This window comes from Triturus cristatus, chromosome 5_2, assembly GCF_964204655.1.
Source record: "Triturus cristatus chromosome 5_2, aTriCri1.1, whole genome shotgun sequence".
In the NCBI taxonomy this organism is placed as follows: Eukaryota; Metazoa; Chordata; class Amphibia; order Caudata; family Salamandridae; genus Triturus; species Triturus cristatus.
Genome location: NC_140588.1, coordinates 161971205 through 161997801, shown reverse-complemented (window position 1 = coordinate 161997801; position 26597 = coordinate 161971205).

The following is a 26597-nucleotide window of genomic DNA, read 5'->3' as shown; positions in this document are numbered from 1 at the left end:
AGAATATCAAATCGATTGACCATATTGACCCATTCATTTGAAATCAGTTTAGCTTTTAAACCTGCGATGTTCCAACTAAGTATGTTCAGGTTTTGATCATAAAGTTTAGAAACAGTAGTCGCAGAAGAAATGACTAATACAGGTTCAACCGTCCGTGATCCCTGGGGATTATCAGTAGGGCTATGTTCAACTATGTCAAGATTGTCGCGCAGGGGGCTCAATAGTGATGTTTCAGTGATAATATGATTGTATATTGGTCAATCCTGGTTATCCAGGTCAGATAGGGTGCTAAACCTATTAAATAACTGGGGTGCCAAATTGATATTATTGTATGGTCTTACTCGGGGTCTGTAAAAAAAGCCCAGTGGTACAAGAATAATATTAGTGGATCTGGTAAATGGATCACATGGGGCGTTCAACAACCATTTAGCCAATGAGGGAGACCTTAAGGATATGACTATGCAGTCGCCCATGATGTGTTTGGTAGAAGGTCCCACCCAGGCCAGCCTGCGAACCATTAGGATGTCGTTTGCAATCTCCCACCCAACACCCTTATGTTTACATATCCAGTCCATGCATTTATTTTTGAGCTCATCCCAGGACTCAGTCTGATTATGTCTAAGGGGGGGTACGCCAGCTAGTATTGTTAAATAGGGGCAGGCTTCTGGAGGCAACTGAAGGGTAACTTCCGTGCATTTATAAACCTGGTGAGTGACTAGAGATCTGTTGGTTGTATCAGGGGCTGATTTTACAGGTCCGGATGTAGCTATTACGGTTGGTACAATAGGGGGGGGGTGCCGAAATACCAGGAGGGTTGTTCAAGGTGTGTGCCTTGTGTGGTGCCAACAGACTAGTCACGGGACTTTGTGTGGAATTGGTTAATGATAAATTTAAATTAACCCTCCCGTACATTCATTACGCACGCTAGTTAGTCCAGATGGAGCACTATTACTGATGCCCTCTAGAAGTCTATTATGGAGAGCATCGAGATCTTTTAGATGCTTCTCGCCTCTGGTTTGTTCAATGATCATGGACCCTTTTCTCTTAGTTTCCTCGTTTTTTATGATGCTTTCCAGTCTATCAAGTCTTTTGAAGATAACATTAAACTGGTTTACGATTAGGTCCTTCAATCGGTTAAAAGTGGAGTCCACTATGGTGTCGATCAAATTCCCGTTCGGGTTTGCATGTGGGGGGTCCCTTGGCACAGGCTCAGTTTGTGTAAGAATAGAAGTACGAGCCGTTACCAAAGTTGTAAGATCAGGAGTGCTTATTGCTGGATACACGATGCAGTCAGTAGGTGCCCTACCAGGGTCGTCAGTGCTTCGTGACCACATACTCATAGGCGTCGGTTGAAGTTTGTCACAAGGGGGCTGTTTCCTCTTACTTTTAGTGAGTTTACCGGGGCCCCTCTTCCTTTTCTCCCCCACGGTTTTTTCTGATATTGTAGAGGGGTTATTATCACTTGTGATTTTAGGACTTTGCTGGGAGTCAGGAATGGTGATTACAGCATCAGTGGTTATGTGGGCCTCGCTAATAGTTCCAGGGTACACTGGCTTATTAATGATTACAGTAGGGATTAATGGTACAGGCATCACAGTCGCAGTTTCAGTTTCGTTTTCACTTGGGCCCTCTAGCTGTCGTTGGTATGGGGGTATATAGCCCATAGAAAGTCTCCTCTCAGTGATCTCGATTTCCTTGTTAACTCTGTTTACGGCATCCTCCAACATATACTCAAATGAGGAGGTAAGCGTGACGAGATTTCCACATGTAGGGACGATGGTAGCTATGGTGGACGGGGAGCTCACGTGTTTACTCATTATGCATTAAGTAACCACTTACCCGCACTCACAACTTAGAGGGGGGCCCCAGCCCAGCCTCGGCCAGCCCCGGACGGCCACAGACGGCCCGCCCTCTGCCCGGGCTCCGCCCTGCGCCGCCCGCGCGCGTTTGCGAGGCGGAGGGAGCTGCCCTCTTTTCAGCTCCTCCGGCGCGGGAATCAGGCAGTGGGCGGAGTCGCTGGGCAAGCTGGAAATTGTGGTCCGCACCGCTCCGCGGCCGCGCGATGAGAAGGCACGGCGGCGGGTGCGACCACGACTGCAGGGCTCCGCTTCGTTAGTACCAGGTAGGCAAGCAAATGGTCAGTGGCAGCGTTTCCTCCTCCAAATTAACTGCGGCTCAGTAATGCTTCCCCCTATTCACTATGCATGTAGTCCTCTAACCACCAACACAGTTGTTTTTCACACCTTCAATTCTCTAGTCAGTATCCAGACACTTCGAGGAAACACCCTGTCACTCCCTTTGCAGTCCTCTAGTGGCCCATTCAGCACCATGTACTAATCCATTCATTGTGCCAAAACCCAAAAACTTATAAATTCACCAAGACACTCTCTTTCCAGTACTCTAATGATTCAGTCACTGCCTAAGTATTCATGCACTGAGCCAGGCCTTAGCACATGGATTGCTTCAAACCCCTATGCACTATGCATGCAGTCTTCTAACCACGTAGACACTTGTCTTTTACACTTTCAATTCCCTAGTCAGTATCCATATAGTCCAGCAAACATCCTGTCACTCCCTTTGCACTCTTTTAGTGACCCATTCAGTACCAAGTACTAATCCATTCCCTGCGCCAAAAGCCTACCACTTATAAATTCATCCAGGCAGTCTCCTTGCTGTAGTCTAATCATTCAGTCAGTACCCAAGTACTCATGCAGTGAGCCAGGCCTTAGCACATGGACTGCTTTAAATGCCTATCCAGTATGCATTCAGTCCTCTAATCAGCTACACAGTTGTCTTTCACACCTTCAATTCCCCAGTTAGTATTCATACACTTCTAGCAAACACCCTGTTACTCACCCAGTGTTTCTCCTTTTAGTACTGTAATCATTCAGTCAGTTAGCATGTAGTCTTTTAGTGAGGTAGGCTTTAGGGCATGAAATGCTTCAAAGTAGTATGCACTATGTATGTAGTGTTTTAATCATCGTCACACTTGTGGTTCAGGGCTATAGTTTCTTAGTCAGTTTTTATATAAAATGTGTTTGTACAGTAATGGAATACTATAAATTTGAAAGTTATTAATATACATTTATTTGTGATTCTTTTTAAAAGATACTGTTTTTCAATGTTAAAATAGAGATATTATGCCAGAAAAAAAAGAAAAAGAAAAGAACAGAGACAGGAGGATTATTTGAAGAAACATCAACCACAAGTATTGAATGAACAAGATAATGTGGCTAAAAGGAAAAAATCTTCTGGTAAGATCACGAAGCAATTTATTAAAAATGTTTGTAGGAGCAAACAGAATGTAGATAATGCTGCAACTTCAGAGAATTTTTTAAGTAAGAAAAAAAATCAAAATAAGAGGAAAAGTAGAAAAGCAAATGTTCAGTCAAAGGACATAAAGTATGGTAAAAGAAGACAAAATCAGTATAAGGAATTACGCAAAAAAATATTTTACAAGAGAGTAGTGCATAATTTGCTGAAAGATGTGAAGAAATATAAAAAGAGAGCTTTATTTTATAAAAAGAAGAAGCATATTGAAAGCATTGTGGAAAAGGCTTTTGAAGTAAAAAGGAAACTGTTTATTTTAGTGTTAAACAGAATTCGATCACTAGATAAACCAATATATGTAATGAAGGCCAAAAGTAGGAGGAAAAGAGTTATTAAGAAAAAAAAATGTTGTGATTTTTTTGGGGAGAATGGAAACACAGTTCTAGTTCAGAGCCTTTTTTTAATGAAGAGAGTTATTCACTAAGTGAAAAATTATTGTATGCAGTTGACACCAGTGGTAGAGGTTATGAGGTTAGTGATGGTTGTCCAATGGAGAAAGAGAAAATGGTTCAAAGAAATGCAGAAAAAGTGATAGCTGATGAAGTTTTAGGGAGACGTGCTAAAAACCCTGTGTACACTTGGGATTGCAGTAGTGTTTGTAGTGTACGACAGGAATCTATTGAAAAATTATGTCGTTTTTCACGAGTCTATATCAAAAAAAGTGTAAAACAAAAGATTAAGCTGTTGCAAGGACTAGACCCTTGTAGAGTGAGAAAACATACTGGTTTGCAAGGTCATTCTCTGGCTTGTCTTTCTAGGAAAGTTTGTGAAAGTGTTTTTCACCATTTCAGAATGCTGGCAGTACATCATACTCAAATGCGGAAGTTAGTGAGAAGGTTGTATTATGCAAAAAGTCCAGCACTAAAGTTAAGTGAGTTGAACAATGCTCTTTTACGTGGGTCAGTTTCAGATGTGAAGCAGGTCTGTGAGGATATTGAGTTTTGTTACTTTGGGCCTCAGCAAGAGAGTGAAGAAACTGGCACATTAGTAGAACAAAATGTTGAAGACAATGTAGAACCTGTAATTACAGAAACATTTGAGGATGAAATCACAAAGTTTAAGGTAATTTCAGGTGAAAGACCAAATGTTTCTTGTATTTGTTGTCGGCGAAGTCACTATAAAAATCAGACTAGGGGTGTCAATCTGTATTTAAAAAGTGAAATAGAAGATAATGATAAGTGGATGGAATTTGCAACTTATTTGTTGGTAGAGGATTGTTTTGATTTGGGATGTGAGCAGCGTATTTGCAAATATTGTTATAACAAATTAGATGAGAATTAAATGCCTGCTAGAGCTGTTCATAATAATCTAGAGTTGGTTGCTATTCCTCTAGAGCTGTTAGATTTAAATACGTATGAGTCTATTCTGATACAATGTGTTCACCCGTTTCAGGCTATTGTTCGTATGGAGCCCAAAACAAGTAAATGACCTCCATCAGAGTTGCAAAGAGGAATGAAAGGAAGAGTTGTGTATTTACCATTAGATTTAAGGAACAATATTGAATATATTGGTGTAGATCATGCAGAAAATGAGCCACTAGTCATTCTAGTTAATGGTGTTCCTACTAAGAATAAGAAAATCTGGCAAGAGTTAGTGGATGTTAGAAAAGTGCAAAAGGCATCATTGTATCTGTTAAAAAATAATGAGTATGATAGAAATGTGTTTGTTGGAGAAGAAGAAATAGATTTAGCAGAAGATAGATTACGTGGACAAATTGAAAAAGTGGACATGTCCAGATGTGAAGAGATCTATGAACATTACAGTGTACATCCACTTCATTCTAAAGAGGTGATGGGGAATACAATTGAGTTGTTTCAAATGAAAAAAGCAACAGGAAGTCCCATGAGTGTATGGGAAGAGAGCTTGGAAGCTCGTTGTTTCCCGCAGTTGTTTCCAACAGGAAAAGGTGGACGATATGATGAACGTCCTGTGCAGATTCCTGCATCTGAATATCGGACAACAAGATTATATGCAGAAGATCCAAGATTTCGACAATGTATCCCTTATATGTTTCATCTTCTGTTTGAAAGTGACTTGTCTGGACTTTCATATGCAGTAAATCACATTTTAAAAACTGGAATGCATCTTCAAAATGTAACTGCAAAGGATTTTATGGATGAAGTGCATCAGAGAGATGATCATTTAGAATCTCAGTTGATTAATCTGATGGCATGTCAGCGTGGGACTAATGAATATTGGTACAGTCGACATGGAGAACAGAAATGTATGCTACGGAACTTGGGAACTCCTACATGGTTTGTTACACTAGGCTGTGCTGAGTATGCTTGGGATGATTTACTTGAATTTCTTCGAGAGGCAAATTCCAATATAAAAAATATTGAATACAAGACACCTGGAGAATTGTGCTCTTTAGATCCTGTCAATGTATGCAGATATTTCAATCATAGATTTGAAGCTATGATGTCTTTCATCTGCAATAAAAAGAATCCTCCTCTTGGAGAAGTTGTGGATTTCTTTTGGAGAAAGGAGTATCAAGCAAGAGGTGCTCCTCACATACATATGTTGTTATGGGTCAAGAATGCCCCTAAATTTGGAACAGATTCAGATGAAACTGTTTTGTCTTTCATTGAAGATTATGCTACATCTGGTCTTCCAAATAGCAGAGAAGAGAAAAACTTAAAACAACAAGTCTTACGATTTCAAAGCCACAGGTGTGGAAAATACTGTCGACGAAAGTACAAGTCAAAGGATAAGTTCTATACCAAATGTCGTTTTGGATTTCCACTTCCTGTATTACCCAAAGGAAGAGTGAACAGTTTTATGTCAGCTGTACGACATACCATCACAAGAAAGTCTCCGAATAACACCTACAACTTAAGAAGAAGCGAAGAATCAAAATACATAAATGACTACAATCCAGTTATTTTATCCATGTGGAACGCTAACATGGATATTCAGTATGTTGCGGACAATTCCATTGCTGTTGCTCGATATGTAACGTCTTACATTACTGAATCAGAAAAGACTGAATTGAAAGAAATGTGGGAAGAGATTTCTCACGAGAAGACTCTAAGTAAGAAATTATACTGTTTCAGTTTGAAGATGTTATCGCATCGTGAAATTGAAGCATATGAATATTCAGATCGGTTATCATCTGCAAGTCTATATTCCAAAAGTAGAAGAATCATTTGGGTGAGTCTAGGTCTTGCAGGAATGCGAAATCGGGTACTGAAATCTGTTCAAGAAATTGAATATTTTGCAGAAAATGACCCTGAAAGTACAGATATTTTGAAAACCAATATGTTGGACACATACTATCCAAAAAGGAGTCATCATCTTGAGAACATGTGTCTCTATGAAGTGCTGCAAAACTACACTTTTAAACGGAATATTACAGAGAACATCAACAATGGAAAATATGGAGTGATTGGTTCTGAAGGATGTCTGGTGAAACAAAGGAAAGGAAATTTAATTAATCACAGAAAACTGAGTTGCGACACTGGTGACAAAATGGAATTTTACTATTTAGCCCTTTTGCAAATGTTCAAACCATGGCGTTCTGAACTGGAATTGCTTGGAGATTTTCCCAGCTATGAAGATTCATTTAATGCTTGTAAAGATAGCATACAATGCAGTGCTTTCGCAAATTATGTCAAAATGTTGAATAATGAAATCGATCAAGAAGCTACAATTGCAGCTGAGATTGCTAGAGACAGTTCTCAAGACAGTCAAAGATCTACTGCACTGAGTCAAGATCCACTAGGACAACCAATGTTTGAAAATGAAGCAGCGATTGCAATGAATGAGGTGGAAACAGCAATGTATCAAGCACAAGAAGATGCAATACAGTTAGGAAACTTGGAAGAGCAACAAAATGTTGAACAGAAAAAAATATATCAGCAAGTGAAAGAGCAGATTGACCATGGATTACTTCATGAAAAGAGAATGTGCTCATGTACATCATTTCAACCTATCCGAATGTATGTGAGTGGGCAAGCTGGAACAGGAAAAAGTTTCTTAATTAAAGTAATTACAAGTTATCTGCAAAAAACAACTGAGTCGCATTTGTCTTGTGTTGTCACTGCTCCAACTGGGTTGGCAGCACATAACATTAAAGGAATTACTTTACATCGTTTACTAATGCTGCCAGTAGAGCATGAGAACAAATTGGAATACCACAAGCTATCTGTAGAAGCTTGTTGTGAAGTTTCAAGAGTGCTGAAGAAAATGAAACTTCTCATTATTGATGAGGTGAGCATGGTTTCAAACTTGATGCTTGCCTTTGTGCATTTAAGAATGCAGCAAATTCTTATAACACAGTATGACGTGTTATTTGGAGGAAAACACGTCATGGTTTTTGGAGATCCACTGCAACTGACACCGGTAAAAGGACAACGCGTATTTAAAACACGTGCCCTTGAAGATACCAGAAAGTCTCTTTGCAGTGTTGGTAATGTGAACATTTGGAGTAATTTTGAATACAAAGAACTGACAACAAATATACGACAGGCAAATGATGCTGAATATGGAAGTATTCTTCAAGATATAAGAATTGGAATTCTTTCAAAAAAAGGGAACAAAGCTTTGGAGAGTCGATTACTTTGCAATGTCTTTCCAAATGAAAATGCAGTTCCTGCAAAAGTGTACGTGGAAATTGCTAAAAATAAGTCAGTGATTTGCTTAATGCAAACACTGCGTGAGTGTTCAATATTCAACGAAGAATTATTAAAATTGGAAAATGAATAAATTGTAAAAATGGAAGCCATCGATAAAATACTACATGAAGGAATCACTATTATTTTGACGGGTAAGTTGAGATAAAAACTAGATTGTTTAGAAAAAAATATCTAAAACTGCTGGTTTGGAAAAGACACTGTATGCGTGTGTAAACTGTCGGGTAATTTTCTCAGATAATTCTTTGCAACTTTCTCGAAAAAGTAAAAAAACAGAAAAGCAAACAACCAAAAAGTCCAGCCAGCAGGCCAAAACCATAGCAGAAGCAAAACCAAGAAACAAACACCAAAAACAAAAGGTATTTGAAATAAACACTGTTATAAATCCAACAATATAATACTGAAACCTTTAATTTAATAATTTAATTAAAATCCCACAATACATAAAATATCAGTTGTAGTTCGAATAACTTACTATTCTAACTCAAAGAAGGTGCAGCAGTAGGGAAAGTGTGGGATGGTGTTGGGGTAACAATTACTATTCTAACTCCAGGAAGCTGCAGCAGTAGGGAAAGTGTAGGATGGTGTAGGGGTAACAATTACTATTCATTCATCTGGTAGGTGCAGCAATAGGGAAAGTGTGGGATGCTGTAGGGGTAATAATTACTATTCTAACTCCAAGTAGGTGAATCAGTAGGGAAAGTGTAGGATGGTGTAGAGGCACAAATTACTATTCTAACTCCAGTTATGTGCAGCAGCGGACAAACTGTATGAGTGTGCTTGGGTTAACAAATATTAATGTAACTCAATATCGGTGCACAATCAGGGAATATGTGATATATAATGTACTTAGACTTAAGAAAAATGTCAAAAATACACAGATATTTCCACTTTTTGCAATTTTTCAAAACATTGACAATGTTTCCCATTTCTGAATTGTTTTTTCTGTCTTTTTCTCAGATTAATCTTTACTACTGTTTATGAGAAGTTGAAAAAACAGAAGACCACACAACCACAAACTCCAGCCAGCAAGCAAAAACCATACCAGAAGCAAAAACTTGAAAAAAACTCCATAAGCAAAAGGTATTTAAAATAAACACTCTTATAAATCCAACAATGTTATGGACCAACCTTTTATTTAAATAATTAAAATAAGCTGCCACAATACATTTACTATGGGTTGTAATAGGAATAACAATTACTATTCTTACTCCAAGTAGGTGCAGCAGTAGGGAAAGTGTGGGATGTTGTAGGGGTAAAATGTACTATTGTAACTCCAGGAAGATGCAGCAGTAGGGAAAGTGTAGGATGGTGTAGGGGTAAAAATTACTATTCTAACTCCAGGAAGGTGCAGCAGTAGGGAAAGTGTGGGTTGGTGTAGGGGTAACAATTACTATTCTAACTCCTGCAAAGTGCAGCAGTAGGGAAAGTGTGGGATGGTGTAGGGGTAAAAATTACTATTCTAACTCCAGGAAGGTGCAGCAGTAGGGAAAGTGTGGGATGGTGTAGGGGTAAAATTTACTATTCTAACTCCAGGAAGGTGCAGCAGTAGGGAAAGTGTGGGATGGTGTAGGGGTAAAAATCACTATTCTAACTCCAGTAATGTGCAGCAGTAGGGAAAGTGTGGGATGGTGTAGGGGTAAAAATTACTATTCTAACTCCAGGAAGGTGCAGCAGTAGGGAAACTGTGGGATGTTGTAGGGGTTCAATTTACTATTCTAACTCCAGGAAGATGCAGCAGTAGAGAAAGTGTGGGATGGTCTTGGGGTAACAATTACTATTCTAACTCCAGAAAGGTGCAGCATTAGTGAAAGTGTGGGATGGTGTAGGGGTAACAATTACTATTCTAACTCCTGCAAAGTGCAGCAGTAGGGAAAGTGTGGGATGGTGTAGGGGTAAAAATTACTATTCTAACTCCAGGAAGGTGCAGCAGTAGGGAAAGTGTGGGATGGTGTTGGGGTAACAATTACTATTCTAACTCCAGGAAGATGCAGCAGTAGGGAAAGTGTGGGATGGTTTTGGGGTAAAAATTACTATTCTAACTCCAAGAAGGTGCAGCAGTAGAGAAAGTGTGGGATGGTGTAGGGGTAAAAATTACTATTCTAACTCCAAGAAGGTGCAGCAGTAGGGAAAGTGTGTGATGGTTTTGGAGTAAAATTTACTATTCTAACTCCAGGAAGGTGCAGCAGTAGGGAAAGTGTGGGATGGTGTTGGGGTAACAATTACTATTCTAACTCCAGGAAGGTGCAGCAGCAGGGAAAGTGTGGGATGCTGTAGGTGTAAAAAATTATATTCTAACTCCAGGAAGGTGCAGCAGTAGGGAAAGTGTGGGATGGTGTAGGGGTAACAATTACTATTCTAACTCCTGCAAAGTGCAGCAGTAGGGAAAGTGTGGGATGGTGTTGGGGTAACAATTACTATTGTAACTCCTGCAAAGTGCAGCAGTAGGGAAAGTGTAGGATGGTGTTGGGGTAACAATTACTATTCAAACTCCAGGAAGGTGCAGCAGTAGGGAAAGTGTAGGATAGTGTAGAAGTAACATTAGAGATAGTGTATTTACTTTTACTGACTAATTTATTTTTCTTCTCTTCACAGATAATGTCTACTCTTGAAGCTGCTAAATATATTAAATCTAGGAAAGGAAAAAATTTACTAAACCATGCAGGATACATATATAGTAAAGAAAGAATAAGTTTTCCTAGAAATCATTGGAGGTGTGTGCAATACTACTCTACCCATTGCAGTGGCAGAGCGGTTACACTTGATAATGTAGTTGTAAAAACAACAGAACATAACCACTCTGCCTCTGCAATGGAGGTAGAAATAAGAGAAACAGTAAATGAAATGAAAGCCATTGCAAGCACCTCCAATGATTCTACAGGATCCATTTTAAGAGAGGTTGCACAGCATGTCCCCAGTCATGTTGCTAGTAATATGCCTATAATTCCTAATTTGAGACGAATTATTCAAAGACAAAAGCAGGCAAGTAACATCCAATTATCTTCACCACATACATTTTCTGACATTAGAATTCCACATGATCTTTCTATTTCTTTTGCTGATGAACCTTTCCTTCTGCATGATAACGAAAACCCTCAAAAACGAATTCTTATTTTTAGTACCCCACGTAACCTTGCTAAGTTAGAAAATAGTGAAATTTGGATGATGGATGGGACGTTTAAAAGTACACCCCATCCTTTCACTCAAATTTACACTATACATGCAAAAATTAACAATAATGTAATACCCTTAGTATATAGTTTGCTACCTGATAAGACTTCTGCAACGTACTCTGAACTTTTATCAGTTATTAAAAATAAAACCTCCCAAAGTCCTAGGAAAATTATAGTAGATTTTGAATTGAGCATGATCAATGTGATCATTAAAACGTACATGGATACCCAAATTCAGGGATGTTTTTTCCATTTTTCCCAGGCATTCTGGCGTAAATTACAAAAAACATCCCTAGTTGCAGAATACTGTCGAGATAGCAAACTTCAGTTTGAATTAAAAAAATTAACAGCACTTTGTTTTGTTCCTCCCGATAGTGTGGACGAGTACTACACTGCTATTACAGAATCTGAATATTTTACCAGTAATGAAGAAAAATTGGCACCCATTCTAAATTATTTCGAAGACACATGGATTGGGCACCTAAGCAGATCGGGTCGCAGGAGGAAGCCACGATTCCATGTGGAGTGGTGGAACTGTTACACGAGCTGTTTAGAGGGAGAAGCGAAACAAATAATGCCATTGAGGGATGGCATAACTCCTTCAACCATACAATTGGCAAACCTCATCCTAATTTCTACTCTTTCTTGGAAACTTTGAAAAAGGAGCAAAGTTTTCAAGAAATGAGACTTTCCCAAACACTTGCTGGTAGTCTAAACCCACGAGTAACTCTAAAAACAAAGGAAATGTCTGAGAGACTATTGGGAATTTTACAACAATTTACGTTGTGTGTGGCTCTAGACTACCTGGAAAATCTTGCTAACATTCTTTCTTTTTAAAAATACATATCTACTTACTTTCCTGCTTTGCTTAAAATTTAATTAACCATTATTTACAATTGGCATACAAATGTTACACAATTTTTTTTTCCAAATTACGAGTCAGGTCTACTTATTTTTAATTTTTTCTTTTTCAATCTACTTTTTTTCCAAACAACCAAAGTATCAAAAACGACTTCCCTAAAATATTTTTCCAATTTTCCAATTATCAAATGCAAGATATTAATTTCTTATAAACATCCTTATTTTCTACCACCAAAAAAAACCAAAATATCTCTACCACTTCAAATATCCCTATGTCAATTCATGATTCGAAATGTACATTGCTGCATAAACAACAGTTAAAATACAATCATTTTTTCACAAAATCTGAACCTTTTTTTTTTTTTAAACAAAGTTAAATCATTTATTTTTCTTCCGAAGTGTTTGAATGAACATTTTTGTACAAACTTTAATTAATGTTACATTAAAACAAGACTTTTTTTTTTTGTCCAATTAACTTTCCTCGACCCGACATAGGCATATCCTAATGACATGATCGTGGACATGCTTTTTTACATTTAAAACATCAATTAGTTACTCCGCAACCTCTCCTTATTCTTTATTTACTATATATGTATCTATTTTTAACTTTATATCTATAAATAAATGTGAAAAAGTCTCCTACCTGGACGCAGATCAGCTTCCTGCTGCTTCCTCCTCCGATGCTATCCAAAATGGCGCCTTACGTTTACGTTCACGTCATGACGTCATCGCGTGTATCAATGTTAAAAAAGAACTATTTTAATTATTGTTTCTTTAAATATATGTTTTATTTTATTAATAAATAATGTATAATATTAAAAAAATATGTACATTATTGTAAAAAAATGATTAAAAACAAAATGTTTTTCCTATGCTTTTTTCAATAAAGATTTATTTTTAACACTTTATTTGTTTATGGTTATTTATAATTAATTTTTAATTTAAACATATTAAATATATATTATAATTTCTAAATTTACAAAATATGTTCCTTACCTCGACTCTACTTTCTTTTTTCTTTCAAACTTTAGTTTTCGTCTTCTTTCACTCCTTCATTTCTTGTTCCGCGGATTGTATCTTCTTAAGCTGCCAAAATAAATGAAGGACAATTTTTCTCATTGACTACAATACAAAAGCGTGGGAATTTTTTCAAAGTATGTTCTATTTTTTTTTTCTTTTTTGTTTTTAAAATAATAAAAGTAATATGAATTTTTTAAAACTGTAATAATAATATTAAAATTATTTCTAACTTTTAATAATTTTTTTTAAATATTATTTTTTTGATAATATTTTAAAATATTTTCTTTTTTTCCTAATCTTTTAAATATTAATATATTGTATGAATACTTCTTTTTTTAAATTTATATTTTTATTTATTTTTTCTACATACATATTTATTAATTATATGTATTTTTAGTACAGTAATAAAAAATAATAATTAAAGACTCTATAAATACTCTATTATTATTCATTATTTATAATACTCAATTATTTTACTTTATCTTTATTTCTTATTTTTAATACTCATAAATTAATCAAACATATTTTTACATTATTAATATTTTTTCTTTGATTTTAAATTATAAATCTATAAATACTCATGTATTAATCATTATTTATAAAACTCAAGTATTTACAATATCTTTATTTATTTTTTAAATTAAAAAAAAATACTCAATTTTATTTTTAAATTATTAATATTATTACTTACATTTTAAAATAAAAATCTATAAATACTCAAGTATTAATCATTATTTGTAATACTCATATATATTACTTTTTCTTTTTTATTTCTTATTAAATTCTCAAAAATTACTCTATCATATATTTGAAATATTAATATTTTTACTAAATAATCAAATATTATAATATATATATATATATTTTTTTATAAATTAATAAATTTGCGTTGTAAAGGCCTATGCGTTGTAATAGTACTTACCATATAAAAGCATGCGTTGTAAATGCATGCGTTGTAAAAGCATTTGCGTTGTAAAAAATGCGTTGTAATAGCATTGCGTTGTAAATGTTGCGTTGTAAAGGTTGTTTACCCTTTTTAAGCTCCAGGAATGCATTCACTCATTGTCCCTGGGTACCAGATCAGGCACATCCTTGTGTGTTACCCTCTGCACAGGTTTGGCCACTAGATAAAAGCTGAGCATCCATTGGCGACAGTACCCCAGCATTCCCAGAAACATCCTGACTTCCTTCTCTGTACAAGTGAGATTTATTTGCATAATCCCCATATTCTTTCTTGTGACACATTTCTTGCACCTTTCACAATGAGATGTCCTATGTAGAGGACTTCCGACATACAGTACTGCAACTTTCTTGAGGACACTTTATTTCCATTCTCAGCCAAATGGTTCAAAAAGGTAATGGTATCAGTTCTATATGCTTCGAAGAGGGTTTGATACAACCAAGAGGTCTTCTATGTACAGAACTAGAACAGAATTGAATGGCATGACCAGATTCTCCAGATTATTCTTCAAGATCTGGTTAAATATGGAAGGACTTTTCATATATCCTTGTGGGACACAGCACCATATTAAAACACAATTCGCCAGCCAAAAAGCAAATAGAAAGTGGCTATCTTCATGTAGGGGAATGGAGAAAAATGCCTGGCAAAGATCAATACCAGTAAACCTTTCAGTCTCACATGGAATCTGAAATTAAATTGCAGAAGGATTTGGTACCATGGGACATCAAGGAACCACTATGTTGCTAATTTTAGGGAGATCCTGTACTATGCTGTACTCACTGCTTGGCTTCTTCAAGCCAGTAATAGGTGAGTTACACTGGCTCCCCAGGATCTCTTTCAGAATACCTTGCTCAATCATAGTCTCAAATACAGGTGTAATTCCAGCAACTGTCTTGGGCGTCAAGTTATACTATGGGGTTCTCGGGTATTTAGCACTTGGCTTAACTTGGATACGGACTGACTCAACTCCTCTGATGAGTCTAATGTCCTTTCCTGAAAAGTCCAAACCAAGGTCTCTCACTGTGTGTCTCTGAGATCCAATGGTAAATCTTCTACCGTCAACATGGGGAACAATGAAACAAGCATATTTTGATTTGCTAGTTTGAAGGAAATATCCTCATTATTCATCTAAAGCTCCATACACTTTGGTGTGCAATAGATGGTGTAAATTAACTTGCACAGCAGATCAGGACTAAGGGTGGGCGTAGTGGGCGTAGTGGGGCTACGTGAAGCAGCACGTAGTGTGCCCAAATCTACGCACACTACGCGCTTCGCGTAGCCCCACTACGTGCCACCCACCTCCCGCCCGCCCTCATTTTAAATAATATCAGCAATGTAAAATAAATTAAAGTAAAGAGACTTACCTTAAGCGCGGCGTCTCCGGGGCTCCCTCTTCTTCGATTCTAATTTCTTCTGACAAATGCGCATGCGCGGACGCCCGCGCATGCGCATTTCTCGCAAGAAATGCGCATGCGCGGGTGTCCGCGCATGCGCATTTGCCAGAAGAAATTAGAAACGAGAAAGAGGGAGCCCCGGAGACGCCGCGCTTAAGTTAAGTCGCTTTACTTTAATTTATTTTTCATTGCTGATATTATTTAAAAGGAGGGCAGGCGGGAGGTGGGTGGCGGGTGGCAGGCAGCTACGCTTCGCCCTCGGCGTGTGCGTAGCGCTGCCCTGCTTCGCCTACTTCGGAAAGTGCGAAGCAGGCAGCGCTACGTACACTACGTGGGCGAAGCGTAGTGCTACGCCCGGGGTTAATCAGGACCTAAAAGACATGCATGATAGAATCACATACCACAAATGAATGATTATCTTTTTATGTACCTATCTTCACAGGCACTTCTTCAGACAGGGAGCTTGACAGCCTTTTATTTGCAACTCCTGCAACTTGGATTTTTTTTCCCAATAGGGGTAGGTTTGGAACCTCTATTGTTCTCACAGAAGAGAGAGTAGCACCAGTGTTGATCAAGCAAGTGACATTGTGGCCATCTACAGCAGCATTAATTTATGTACCACTCTGGTCTACCTCTAAGACTTCGCCAGGTATTCTGTCCTCCTCCCCCTCAGGCCTGTCATATGGTTTGATCTGAACTGTATCTATTAGGAATCTCAAACATGGAGTATTGTTGGAATGGATTGTTACTATGGTACATATTCTGAATCCAACTCATGTCTGTGTTCTGGTTAAATTGAATGTTATTTGCAGCTTGCTGTGGCATAGGGGGATGTGGTACTTGCATTACAGGACCTTCAGGACCAACTGAATTCTGAGATCTCATTCTGGGCGCATTCTGAGGTAGCATAACATTACCCTGTGATTGACTAAACCCTTCATTCTGCTCTTGATTTGCAGGATTAAGGAGACATTTGCTCTTTCAATGCCCCAATTTATTACAAAAATTACATGGAATGGATTTTTTTAAGGTGGAAATAGCCACTCCAGTCCTTGGATCAATAGGAGCACCTCTTCCCTGCCCCAGAAACTCTCTACCTTATTGCACTGGAACTCCTGCCTGGTAGACTCCCTGCATAGGGTGAGTATTACCTACATAAGGCTGAATTTTGCCTCCTCTTTGAGCAACCTTCATCTGAGCAACCATCAACTTTTCCTTCAACTTATTATGCTTCTTCTCAATCTCATCACAGCAATATTTAGCATAATACGGAATTTCGTTGACTGATTTATTCTGCCAGCAACTCAAAAGAAAAAAGCATGCAGCAGTAGCACAAAGGACACAGGAAAATGCATAACAATGCTAACAAATGATTAGCAAAAGAATAAAACAGGCAATAACTCTGGAGGCATAGTCTATACCTTTGGCATATTACGCTGTTCATTGTTTTACAAAAACGTCCAGTAGTAGTACATTCAGTATATATGTCTGACACACAACTCAGATTGCTATATATCTATGTTTCATTTTAAAAATAATAGAATTTATTGGAAGTGTTTACAAAAACGTCCAGTGATGGTACATACGGTATATATGTCTGACACACAGCTCAGATTGCTTTTTCTTCCTTTCATCTCTCTCATTCCTCTCCATGTCAACCAGGAATTGAATATGATTTTTCAATTTCTATGTATAGTTAAAGACAATGGTCATGAACAAATTGAACATAAGGAGTTCCTGGTTACTCATGCTTTTTGAAATTTTCATGATGCCTCTATCTTCTCCTATTTATTTCCCTTTTCCAGATGAGGGGAATTAGTCTCCAAAACCTGATATGTGAAGCATACATAGAATTTTATTAATGTATAATGTCTTTGTGTTTTTATTACATGTTATTTATATGTGACTTTTGCTAACATGTCATGAGTTAAGTTGTATTGATTTCATGTATATTTTATTTATGCTTTTGTTGATGTTGTATAAATTAGGAGTCATGTCCGTCAATCATCCATTTTTGTCTTAAATATTTTTGGTTGTGTTAAAGTTGACGTTTTGTAGATAAGAGTTATGTTTGTCAGTCATTTATTTTGTCTTATATGTGTTTTTTGTTATTCGTTGCAGCCCTGATGAATTTCTAAATGCTTGTGTTTTTGAGGACTGAAACGTGTTGGCTGTTTTTTATGAGCATATGTTGATGTCAAAATAAAGGAAGAAAATAAAGAAATCACAACTGACCAAATATGCTTTGTTCTGTGTACCTCCTTTTCTTAAAATTTGGTTCACGAATCTGTAGCCAGTGACACCAAAGGGTGTCAGGTGCTGGAATATTGTGCTCAACCATTCCTAATAAGAGAGCAGTGAGAGAGTGAGGTGCCATCCATTAGGCCCGTCACCTTGCATCGTCTTTGTTTTAAAAATTTTACTGGACTGCACTCACTCCTGCTTTTCACTATCTAACTATGCCTCATTTTAACAATGGACGTGAAGAACTAGCGCACAATCTATTCGGACGAAGTTCCACCACTGCACCTGTGATTCTGAACGCACAGGGCACCTTAGGTTTACGCGCTCTCTTCCTACAAATGGAGCGCTTGAAAAAACAGGAACTAGCGCAATGGTGGGACAGAGTAACACTTCAGCAGAATATAGATAACAAAAAGACTCCGAGAGGTGTGCGTATTTTAATATTTTCTACCTTTGAAGATCTCAGCACAGACCAACTAAAGGAATGGGAGGCGAACTTGAAGGGAGCATCACTAGTAATGATCGCCTCTGCACCAGGACGTGTGAGCAGACTGATCCAAGCACACTTAAGCTGTAGCATCATTGGGAGTGTTAAGGAGGAGTCCACTGTGCAGCTGAGCTGACTGACCGCAATGTGGTGAAGAGGAGGCAAGGCCGATGTGGACGTCAGGCTGACGCTGCTCGCCGTGTGCGCACTTCCGGGCGAGGAGAGCATTGGAAGCCCTCAAGGGCGGTCACCGTGCCAAGGTAAAAACCAAAGGAAATGATGGACGGAGTGTTGAACATTGCAAGCACTCACCCCCAGTCAACTGATCTGGGTTTAATCCATAACCGTTCTTTAGCCCACTCTGCCACCCCAGTTCAGACATGGCCATATGCAAATCAGTCTGACCCTGTGCCTCATGGGAACAGTCCAGCCCGAACTGCCAAGCCATGTCTTCCCTGGACCGGAAACAAGCTTCCTAGGACCGGTTTCTGGCATTTCAGCCGTCTTCAGCCAGGCTTGCTTGAATCCAGTGGCAAAGTGAGCAAGGGACTCACGTCTGAGCATACCCTGCCAACTTATGGCGAACAAAGCAAAAACTAAAGGAAATGATGGACGGAGTGTTGAACATTGCAAGCACTCACCCCCAGTCAACTGATCTGGGTTTAATCCATCACCGTTCTTTAGCCCACTCTGCCACCCCAGTTCAGACATGGCCATATGCAAATCAGTCTGACCCTGTGCCTCATGGGAACAGTCCAGCCCGAATTGCCAAGCCATGTCTTCCCTGGACCGGAAACAAGCCAAGGTGCCAAGGACAGAGGCAGCACTGCCGCGATTATCTGGCAGGGACCAAGCGAGCATGGCTTAATGCAACGTTTGTGGTCCAGCAGGCAACAGACACACAGATTTCGGGGTCAAGGATCCAGGTGCCTGAGGAGCTGAAACTGACCCTCCGATCTCTGTGCCCAGAAGCATTTTGACAGGAGACAACGAGGCAGTGGACAGAACAGAAGCAGAATCAGAAAAAAAATCGGTCAGTATGCCAGCCAGTGCACAGTGGAGGTAAGTGGACCGACAATTGAGTCTTAGCTGTTTAGTTTATAAATTAATTTTGCACCAGTTTATAGGATATAGATAATGGGCACCCCTAATTATAAGTGTAGGGAAAGGGTGGTGGAGCTAATATACAGCAATGCAACACACTGTTAGAAAGGAGATTGAGCTTTATACAGCTTTACACAGCAAAGTTATCTCAACTTAACCTGAAAAGTTAAAGATACCACAAGATGGCACATACAGTTCATAAAGGGAAAAAAGATCCTGATATCATCACTAATGAGTCTATACTTGAAAATGGGACTCAAAAGGAATGGCAAAAAAAGTCTTCCAAGAGAAATAAAGGTACAGTTGACAACAACCATGTAGGAGTGAAAGGAGGAGCACATGTATCTAAATCAATAAAAGACTTCATAAGGAAGCATTTCAAAAGAATGCAAACCCCCTTAAGACCCCCGGACCTAAATAAAGAACCACCAAATGAACAAGTGAATCTGGAGGACTGTGCGACCGGGACGGATGCATCCTTTTGTAACCAATTGAATTTAAGCCGAATTGACCCCATCCCGGAACCCAGAATATCTTCTTCACCTCTGATTTTTTTCCTGGTATTGATATGGTTTCTGAAGGGATGATCTTAACTGGCTCAAGGAGGGAGCAGAGAAATGGCTCTGCCCAGACTAGAACGTCAATGACGGCCAAGAGTACAGAGCAACCCGAAATTCAAGGAACTGTGTTTATAGAATACTCAGCACGTAGTAATACTCTGGGTAGAGATATATCAGCCACATCTTCGGCCTCAATGCTAGACATAATGTTGATGTTACAAAAAACTTTGCAAGGGTTGCTAAAAGTTACTGTGTTAAATAACAACATCTTAAAAACCCATGAAACTCAATTCCAGAAAATTGTAGGGGAATTGCAAGAAATCAGGAGGTTGATGCCGACGATAGTGAGACCTGTCCAGATCCCGGACCCCCGATGCAGGTACATGTTAGGGATGCCAAGCAAATAACCAACCCTCAGGAGGTCTATATTTTGAGATGCCTGATGCTGGTAAACAGATGAAGGGATCAACTGAGGTATAGGCGCTATAAACTATAGAGAGTTAGGAGATCGGTGGCTTCAAAAAGAAAGCAGAGGGTTGTGAAAAAAGGATGAAAGGAACTCCAAAGGTGAGAAGAAAGGAGGTAAAGAAGGTATAACCCCTCAAGAGGGCAAAGCCATACTAAGAAATAGGAGGTCAATGAGCGTACTGTAAGAGCGCCATCAAATAAATGGTAGGCCAAAGTGGCTTACCCCCGGGAATCACCCCAGGGGCTAAGGAACATGAACAGAATTTCAGACGGGAGGAGGGTTCGGTAAAAAGAGTCAGGGAAAGAAATGTGAAAGATGGGGAGCAGCTTGGTGCAATACCTGCAAAAATATGAGTAATCTGTGGTTATATTTCGAACCAATGGAAATAGAGAAGGGGAGGTAAAGAGGTAGGCAGGTCAGACCCCTAAACCATTCCCAACTTGTATATTCCTTCTCTAAATGCTCAAGCACGAGGGATTTTGGCACGAAGGACTTAAGACAAGTAAGATTTAGCAATAATAACAATGGGAAAGAATTTACCAAGGTATTAGTATACTCAAGTTTGGTAAAAAACAGCTATTGTAAGAGCTAAAAAAGACTTAGCGAAAGAAGGCATAAGGTTGATACCGGCTAGGGAACTGGAGGAGAGGAATCAGCACGACATAGCCTTTTTAGCTTATCATTCAGGCTTGGGGAAAAGGCATATAAGACTGATTGTAGGTGATGGAAGGGTAAGAGAAAGGATGAGAATGGTAGTTGAGAACCTCGAGACGGGTAATGCGTGGGGCGACTGGACCATCAATGATAGTCGGCTAAGTTCCCCCCCACGGGAATCATACTTTTGCCGACCACCTCAGCGATATTTATTAGGGAAGAGGGGTGCAGCATAGCAAGAATTTTATATCCTGGAATGTAAATGGGCTAGGAGGGGAGACAAAAGTAGAAAATATAAAAATACTAGCCCAGGGAGCAGAAATAATAGGTTTACAGGAAACCTGGCAAAGCGACAAAACCCCTGTTTTTGAAGGTTTTGTACAACAACATAAGCCTGCAAGTAGAAAAAGGTTCGGGCGTCCAGCCGGGGGGATTTTGACCCTCATCTCAACTAAGATAGCGAAAAAGGTATTGGCTGTAAAAGTGACATGTAAACGGTTGCTGGTCTGTAATGTATCCCTGCTGGTCTCAGAAGGGTTGTGTGAACACATGGTAATTGTAAATGTTTATAATCAATGGGGGATTAACGATGAATATGAGGCAAAAATGAGATGTTTTAAAGAAGATTTGGATACATTGTGTGAAAAATTTGAGAATTATATAACTATTGTAATGGGTGATTTTAATCATAAACTGAATCCCTTTAGACAAGATCCTTGGTTTAAAGATCTCTTGAGCTCAAATAATATAGCCCTAGCGGTCTTTCCAAATCGCACTATTTCTAGACAAGATGTGAAGCTGGTCAAATACTTGGGGCTAAAAGCGCTGTTCTGCTTAAACGGTAGATGGGAAACAGACTGCCTGGCTAAACAGACCTTCAGGATAGGTTCCCAACTGTGCCCGATCGATTATGCATTTATTCAAGCTTGGAACTTTGACCTCATTAAAGGCTTCCAGATAACTCAGTGTGAAGGCAGTGATCATAACATCCTGCTCTTCGAACTAGATAGTGGGCCATCCAGCCCCAGAGAAATAGTTCTCCCCCAACAATTAGAGTACCCCAAATGATCGACAACAAGATTAACAGTGGAATATACTGAAAAGTTGGCCACCTTTCAACAGGAATTAGGCCTGGAAGATGCTAGAACTAAGGAAGTGGCTTGGTTTGAGGAAACGATAAAATAAATGGTACAGTGCCTTAAAGTAGAATTAAAAAGTAAGAATCCTTGCCCAAAGGTCAGGCAATCCACGCAAGGCAGATAATTAAGCTGGAGAGTGGATAACTAAGATAAGATTAATAAGAAGAGAAGAAAGAAGTCTAAGGAAAAAATACGATCAAATAAGACATAAAAATCTAATGAAATTGAGGAAGGAATATAAAGTGCTAGTTAGGAAATTAAAGAGGGCCTTTAAAGAGAAATGCTGGGTAAATCTTCTGGAAATAATTGAATCAAAAAACATCTGTAAGTTTTAGAATTTGATAAATGAAGCATCTGGACATGCTACTGGGGCTATGCTTTGTGCAGTGGAAGAATCAGCATGAGAAGAATACCTAGGAGAGTTATACAGGACAGATGTCGAGGCGGTTGGTGGGTATACTCATCCCTGGAGGGAGGACGTGGATCCCTTTTTTCAGCAGAAAAGGTGAAAGATATTATAAGAAGCCTAAACTTAACCTGTTCTGTTGGACCAGATAATCTACCAGCTATCATAATAAAATCCCAGCAAAATTGATGGGCGGAATTTTTCTCCTGTATGTTCTTGGCCATACTGGACTCGGCCATATCCCTGAAAAGTGGAGAGGGCCGTAATCAGACCTATCTACAAGAAGGGAGATCGAAAAGTTCCAAAAAACTATAGATTGATTAATTTACTGGATGTTGGGGAAAAAGTATTCACCAAAATAATCCTGGGCAGCCTGAAAGATTGGGTGGAACAGTGGTTGATCGTGCCAGTGGAACAAGGGGGCTTTAAGGAGGGGCACTCCACGGTTGACCACTGTTTTGCACTCTGGGCAGTGGTACAGAAGTCCATGGAAAAGCAGGGGAGGTTGTGTTGCTGCTTCGTTGACTTGTGGAGAAGTGTGGCTCAATGATTAGAGCGGCAGACACTGAGGCAGAGGTCTAGCCCAGGACCAGGGTTCAATTCCCCTCCTCGGCGGGTCTTGGGCTAAAAAATTCCACGGACCTGATAATTCTCGCCTCGGTGCCTATTCCAATCATGGAGTCCCACTCTGCAACTCTGGGCAATAGCTTGCTTAATCTCCACAACGGCCCCTATAACGCTAAGGATGCCTGGCCTCCACCTTGGGGGTGCCCAGGAGTGAACGCCTCACAGGGAAAGCCAGGATGGGTTCCACAGCGGTATTCGTACAAGCGCCTTGAGACCCTTGCGGGTGAGTAGTGCGCTATACAAGTATCAAATTTACTTCCGTCTGGCATTTGACCTAGTAGATAGGAGATGCCTCTGGGAGACTTTAAGGAAATATAATATCCCAGAGGGGTTCCCGGTAGTCATCCAGGAGCTACATAGGCATGATTGGGCGCAAATCATCAAGGATAAAGCTGGGGCCCTGACACCGAAAATATTGATCAAGAATGGTCTAAGGCAGGGCTGTGTACTAGCCCTCTTACTTTTTGGTATATACCTGGCTGGCCTCCCATCTGCTTTGAAGGTGAATAGAAGTTCCAGTCCTAAAATGAATAGGAAACAACTTTCCTGCCTTTTGTATGCCAACGACCTGGTAATCTTTCTGACTAATCAGACTGAGATAGGATTGCAAAGGAAGTTAACTGCTTTTAATGAATACTGCATAGCTACATGTCTGACTGTAAATATGGACAAAACTAAAATCTTATGCTTTGGGAAAAAAACTGAGTGTTAACTGAGTGGTATCTGGGCCCTACCAAATTGGAAAAGGGGACGAGTATAGATGTCTCGGCATCAAAAGGTGACGAGTATAGATATATCGGCATCTGGTTTGAAAAGTCTAAAAAATGGGACATGCATTTGGCGGCCCAGAATGCCAAAGCCCATGCATCAGGGTGTGGGTTAAGAAAAGTTAACCAACTTTATGGGGATATGTCCCACAGACCGCTATTGAAAGCTTATAAGGCAATGATACCCCCACAAGTGCAGTACGGAGCTGAAGTCTTGTGCCTAAGTGGAAAGACTAGTTGGGACATTGAGAAAGGGAAATGCCTAAAACCATTGATGTCATTATCGGGCTCCTCTATGATCCCGGCAATCAGATTGGAACTAGGTCTCACATCATGTAATGTACAGGTGCAAGTTGCCCTTCTAAGATTTTGGAAAATATTCAAATCTGAGGAAGTCACTAAAGTATCACAATGGTGCAAGGATGAGGCCTTGCATAGTGACTTAAAATGGGCCAAAGAGGTCAGAATGAAATAGTTTTCAGTCTGTAAAAATCCTAAAAGTGAAATTTGACCAGTCGTCCTTCTTGGTAGAAGCTACGAATGGTGAGCTCACAACAGTAGTGGATGAAGTACCAAGGCTATAAGATCTAATGTACCTGAGAAAGAAAGAATCTGTTTATTATATGATGAATAGCTGGGAGAATTAAATTTAGTACCCCTTCCTTGATACACTACCTAACCCAGGCCTTAGCGCCGAAGTGCTCTGATGGAGAATAGGCATCATTCATTGTGTATCACATTTAAGTAGAAAATCAGTAATGGTACAATCTGATGGCAAATGCTTCTGTGGACTGGGTACAAAGTGTGACAATTTACATAATATATTGGACTGTCAAAAATTCTTCCTTCAGCGGAAATTGTTTTTACGACCCATCTTTCTAAAATACGGGGTAACTGAGCACCTGTTAGCGACTAAACTTCTTACTGACATGCCAAACCTCGATATAGCAATTGCTATTGCAAAATATATGAAGGTGGAAACAGGAACGGTTGGATAAGAATTAGCCCGGAAGTAAAGACGGACATTGCTCCAAATAAACCTTTTAGGTTGTAGCATTAGTTTTAAGATATATTTTTAGTCATATTTTTTATCATTGAGAATATTATGGGTGCTTTTTATACATGGGAAATTTGTAAGCTGCTGGAGTGAGGCAGGAATTGCCCCTTCAAAGTGTCATTGAAATTTGTATTGTATGTTTTAAAATATTTATTGTAATATGTTTTTATGTTGTTTAAAGACCCACCGTCTAAATAAATGTATTTCTAAACTGAAACTGAAAAATATACTGCTTTGTAGGCGAGGAACGGGATGATTATCAGCACTCCTTAAGCTCCAAAATAGCATTAGATGGTGTGTAGTGCCGAGCAAAGTGTGTCATGCTGCTATTTGTTTGTTTATGGCAAAAATCAATACATTTGGTTATCAAAAAAAAAAATAGTAATGATGCAGATGCTGATCAGACATGCAATTGACAAGGGGGCAAAATTACCATCCGAAATTGAAGCATTAGAAAGGGAAATAGAAGCAATAGAGGCCAAAGATTTAGTTGAAAACAATTATGAGATTTTGAAAAAGGTAATTGAAAGGCATCAACAATAGTTAAAGAATAAAAAGATGTGAAAGATCAGGCACAAGAATAGAGACTAAAAGGGGGTCACATAAATACGTTCATGAAAAAATATGACTCACTACAGGCTCCTGAAGATAGAAAAAGAGGAAGGGAGGAAATCTTTGACACTCGGTCAGTAAGTAGTGTCTCAATCTCCTCACAAAGCACTGCTGCTTCAAGCAGCAATCCAAGTGAGACCCCTTTAGGGGAAGGAGCCTCTTCATTTCAGAAAGTGTTAGCGAAGCTATGCATCAGCAGCAAACAGTGAAAAAAGCAAACTCTAAAACAAGGAGAGGGGAAATAAGATACCAAAGGAAATGCAAAGGAGTGGGTCAGCCAGATTTGGAGAGAATGACCACAAGATCAAAGAAAATGTAACTATTGATAATAGCACAGAAGAGAATAGGGTGGGTTTGTGACATGATATAGGACACTGTAAAGAGCAAGAAGTTATCAATCTGTCTCAAAGAACCATGGACATGGATGAACTGAGTTTGTTAAACAAAGGCCTGGGTTACTGCCCAACACAATCTGGTGACTTGGCGGGTGTGTATGTTGATTTGCTTAAATTTGCAAGATCACTCAAATTAAAAGATTTTTTTCACGAACAAAGGTCTGATGTCTTTACACCAACAGAAGTCTGTTCGACTACGTCACACAGTATTACAGACATTCATAATATTCAGTGTCTTTTGTCAATCAAGGAGGGTGTGGACATTGAGATGGGGACATTACTACAGGATTTGAATATCATAGAGAACCTTAATGTAGACAGCGGGTTGCGACCAAATCTAAACTTAGACCTGGCAATTAATACCATCAGAATATTGACCTTTTTCATGAGAAAGTAACAGAGGACTTATACAAACTAGAATGTCCTGCCAAATTTGCCAAACAAGGGAATACTAACCTGTCGATGGGAGAAAGGCAAGCATTACACAGGCTTGGGAATGGTGATACCATTGTCATCCGAAAAGCTGACAAGGGCAGTGACATAGTTGTAATGGACAGGGTAGACTATATGAGTGAGATAGAATGGCAGTCGAGAGGCACCTCTTGTTATGACTTAGTAAGAGGGAATTCCATGAGTGAGCTGCCCAAAGTACACAATAAAGCACCATTTCCACCAGGATGACCTATTATTTCAGGGGTGGGCT